Genomic DNA, 4765 nt, shown 5'->3' with positions numbered 1-4765 from the left:
TTTTATTGCGTTTTCATATATATAGATACGTATACTTATACAGTGAGTGCCGTCGACGCTGGCTGCAAATTGCAGCCGAGAGTGTCCATGTATTTGCTATTGCAAGAAAAAAAAAGAATCACAATGAACAGCGGAAATACGCGTGATTCAGCGCACAAATCAAGAGTTGCATCTTTCTTTCATGAGATATTGGGTAAGATGTCTTCTTATCAGTGAGCCGTCGTCAAACTCTCTGATTTACCCACGAAACTTGGCAGTCAAAAGAAAATGTCGCGTTTCTGGTGCTTATCTTCCTCGTGGAACGAGGTTTTGGTGAATAAGTAGTCAACTGCACGCACGTACACACACACACACACACACACACACACACACACACACACACACACACACACACACACACACATATATATATATATATATATATATATATATATATATATATATATATATATATATATATATATATATATATATATATATATTGGTGGTGTTACCCCGCCGTGGTGGTCTAGTGGCTACGGTAGTCGGCTGCTGACCCGGAGGTTTCGGGATCGAGTACCGCCTGCGGCGGCAGCATTTTCCGTGGAGGTGAAGATGCTGCAGGCCCGTAAAGAAACCCAGGTGGTCGAAATTTCCGGAGCCCTCCACTACGGCGTCTCTCATAATCATATGGTGGTTTTGGGACGTTAAACCTCACATATCAATCAATTATTGGTGGTGCCTAACGTGTGTGACTTAATGCGCAAAGTCACACACGTATATTTTTGCAAATTAGAAGTACATTTTATTGCTAAGGAAATTCCAAAACCATGAGCCAAAAAATTACTGAACAACTCCAAACTGTACAGCTTCCTCTTCGAGCCAATTAACACCTGCACAACTCAAATATACATGACGGAAGCACATAAGACAAAGACAGAGGAGGGGTCTTACACACACTATAGTGTGTTCCAGGCCTCTTTGTCCCAATCTTACAGCGCTTTCACTCTGTGTCATGCAAAACCACTAAGCCGAAACAGCTGACCTGTACAAAGCATCGCCTGTACAAAGAATGGACAGGCTGTTGGCATAACCAGCGGCAATAAAAAAAAATCAGATAAAGCGCACAGTTCTCTTTAACTGTTTATGATATTAGGGATTCGCCATTTCAAATGTCGCTGACAATAGGTAGTTCTAGTTCTAGATTTAACAAGTCGGATGCCTAAAGTTATAGTTTTGAGCGTTCTTAGTGTATATAGCAAGAAATTGTTCATAGTCATTTCCGTATTCTAAAAATATGACCTCAAAGAGACGCTGGTTGTGTATCTCACGAATGCAAATAATGTACTCTGATGAAAAATGCGAAGATACGTGTTCATGGTATAATAAGTTAAGATTGAAGTGAAGAGATCTTTTTGCATGAAATACGAGCTATTTATATTAGACCATGACGTAACTCCGCGAATAAGAACGCATTAGTGCCGCTGGAATGATCAACCCCCACAATTAATTATTAACTTTCCTCTGATTTGAACAGTAAGCAAGACGGAAAAGTTCTCCTTCTTATTCTATGTTTTTTTTCTATTTGAGAATGAAATTGTTGAAGCATCAGTAAGAAAAATTATACTCATATTATGTTTTAGAATACACACGGGTGCATATTTCGCTATAAAACCAAATGATGTGGCATGGTTACTTTTGAATAATTTTAGAGTTCGTTTAGACTCAGTTTTAAATCTGCCCTACGGAAACCCTGCGTAAATAACCTCGCGCTTTGTCGATAAACACGAGGAGTGCCTCTTGAAGGGCTGCTGTCACCATTTTCGGGCGTCGTAAAAGAGACATTTTTTTTTTTGTTTCTAGGCATGCACCCTATCTACACACAAAAATCAAGAAACATGTGCAACATATTTCAGTTTTATTTTAAGACTTTTCGTCGCCTAGAAGCTGCAAAGTAGTACCACAGCAATTAGTATTATCATATTGGGCGAACGCATTTGACTGTATTTGCAAGCTTTGCATCCTGGATTCAGCCGAAATCGCTGTTGGAGTCAATGAATGTCAATTCAATCTTTGTTGTTCACGTGGAACACGTACAACTAACAGGAAACTAGGAACTACTGCAAGAAGGTCAAGAGTTGCTATACCCACGTGACTTATACGTGCGTTATACTGTGTCCACACGTCACCGTGATACCGCACATTCGATATCCAAACCGGGAGATGTTTTTTTTTTTTAAGGAAGTGGTATTAGAATATGTTTTATGTAACTATAGGAGGCAAGAATAGAGCAGATTGGGCCAGGGAACAAACCGGGGTTAAGAATATCATTGTTCAAATGAAGAACAAGAAATGAACATGGACCGGGCACGTAGCATGTAGGCAGGATAACCGCTGGTCATTTTAAGGGTTACTGACTAGATTCTCAGAGAAGGCAAACGCACAAAGGGGAGACACAAAGTTAGGTGGGCTGATGAGATTAAAAAGTTCGAAGGTATAAAGTGGCAGCAGAAAGCTCAAAACCGGGTTGATTGGCGGATCATGGGAGAGGCATTTGCCATGCAAAGGGCGTAGTCAGGTTGATGATGACGACTATGATATGATTTCTGAGCACATATGACACATATTTCAGCACCTTTGACACCAGTACTTTTATTAGGAGCAGCAATGCGAAAATTTTTAAATTTTTGTAAGTACTCCTTTTGAGAAAATCTAAAATATCGCGAAATATCTGTGCTATCTGGCTTTAGTTCTGGGTATCGCAAGAAGCCATGCAGTGGTATACATATAAAACGCTCCTTCCCCAACATTGTGTTTCGACAGCGAACGATGATTGTCTTGCTAAGTCGGAATAGGAAAAGAGCTGAGGCTCTTTCATATTCTCATTCTGGGAGCCATTAAAGGTGGTGAAATCAATAAAGTGAGAAGCTGAAACAAAGGTTGTGTTAAAGCTATGCTGTTGATTCATCTTGAGGAGGAAGGAAAATTGATCTGCCGCTCCTCATATCCAAGCTTTATTGGTTGTCGGTAATTAAAAAAATCTGAGCACTGCCGCTATTGTGAGCATGGAAGACAGCCAAGCAAGCGGCAGCTGATGCAAATTTTGCGGTAGCGGCTTAACGCCGCTACTGCATTCGTTCTTTTGTGCGTATTCGCACTCCTTACATACCCACTCTCTTCTGTCTCGGAGTGAATGACATGCACACAACCAAGGTCAGTCCAAAGGGCAACTCCTGATAACAGCGCTACCACCATCTCTACATCAGGAAACAGTATAGTCACTTCAATGCAGCCCGAAATACGCTACACCTGATGTCATGACGAAAACAAATACATATGGCGCGTTCATCTGTTTACTGCTGCCTGTGGTACAGCTGGAACATAATGTATGTCATTTTACCGACGAATGGCCAAGCACAATAAGAAATGTACAGCCAATGGTGGCACAAGAACATTGCTCTGTTGTGTGTCTATATGCAGAAATTTTAACATCTTTCACAGGGCACATGAATGTCCACTGTCAGTGGACATTCATGTGCCCCCAATTCATTTTACCCACGACCATACGCTTCCTATAAAACATTATCCAGCACCTCCTCTCAAACCTACCTCAAACACCAACTGTTTTCAATCTCCCTAACAAATCACCGCTTACTGACCATTCGTATAAAGTGAACATGCTTTTCTTTTTACTCGCTAACTTGCCTTATCTTTGGCAAGAACATCAAATACTGAAACCACATCCCCTTTTACTCCCTACTACAAGAAATAATCTTCGTGTATTTGAGTAAGCTATACTGGGAATTTGTTTCTTGATGTTTTACAACTCTTATAGTTGTTTTCGTTTGTATCCTTAGAAATATTTTTGTATCATCATTTTCTGCTCTTTTCATCATTGTTACCTTCTGTAGCGTATTCAGACTTTAAGAATATCAAGAAGAACAATATAAATAAAGTCACATTTAACGTATTCCTAAATATCAAGGCATTTTATACAATCCATTCTAATCAATGTGCTTTGTGGAGCTTGAAAACACTTCATTATATGGCGTCATAATGATATACAGGTCAGAGATTAAAAAATTAGCCAACCATAAGAAAATTTGTGTTATTCTCAAAATGTTATTCAGCAAAAAAAAAAAGTTGTTCAACGTTCATCCATCAAAATGCCACCTGATCATGATTTACAGATGCGTTGTTTCTTGTGGTTTGAATAAAAAAAAACAATGATTGAACGAAAAGATAAAAACATTCGATCCGAAACAATAAGCTCCACGCACAAATCACCTCACTGTTGGAAAACGCAGCGAACATGTGCACGTCCGCGTGGCCTAATGGATAAGGCGTCTGACTTCGGATCAGAAGATTGCAGGTTCGAGTCCTGTCGCGGACGATGTTTTTTTTTCTTTTTTTATATGTTGCATCAGAACTATTACACCTGTAGAGGAAGTTGCCGCAAAAAAAGGTAACGACTTTGCGTTTCACAAAGGTTCCCAACAATTATCACAAGCTCCAGTTGCAACAGCGTAACATGAAAAACATGGCCTCCTTTTCAAGCGGTACATGGGAATCAAGACCGAGGCGTTCTTTTTTTTTTTTCTTGCCTATAGCTCTCCTACAACTGCTCTCATCTAATGTAGTCTCGTGACTCGTACGTGCTGTTTATTATAGGTAAACATGACTATGGCGCAAAATGCATTTCGTGTACAAAAGGGGGGGGGGGGCAGAGGAAAAAGAACTGAAGAGCCGACACTTTTCTCGAGACGAGGTGAAAGTCGTCGTTTCA

The 4765-nt window shown here is 40.1% G+C and overlaps 1 non-coding gene across 1 annotated transcript; it reads left to right on the top strand.

Annotated features, from left to right (window-relative positions):
• Positions 1–4299: 4299 nt before the first annotated feature.
• On the top strand, positions 4300–4372 carry TRNAR-UCG (transfer RNA arginine (anticodon UCG)). The gene has a single exon. It is a non-coding gene; the product is annotated as a tRNA-Arg (tRNA).
• The last annotated feature ends 393 nt before the right edge of the window (positions 4373–4765 follow it).

This window comes from Rhipicephalus microplus, chromosome X (assembly GCF_043290135.1).
Source record: "Rhipicephalus microplus isolate Deutch F79 chromosome X, USDA_Rmic, whole genome shotgun sequence".
In the NCBI taxonomy this organism is placed as follows: Eukaryota; Metazoa; Arthropoda; class Arachnida; order Ixodida; family Ixodidae; genus Rhipicephalus; species Rhipicephalus microplus.
Note: the sequence above shows the minus strand (reverse complement) of the source record. Positions and strands in the feature narration are given on the sequence as shown.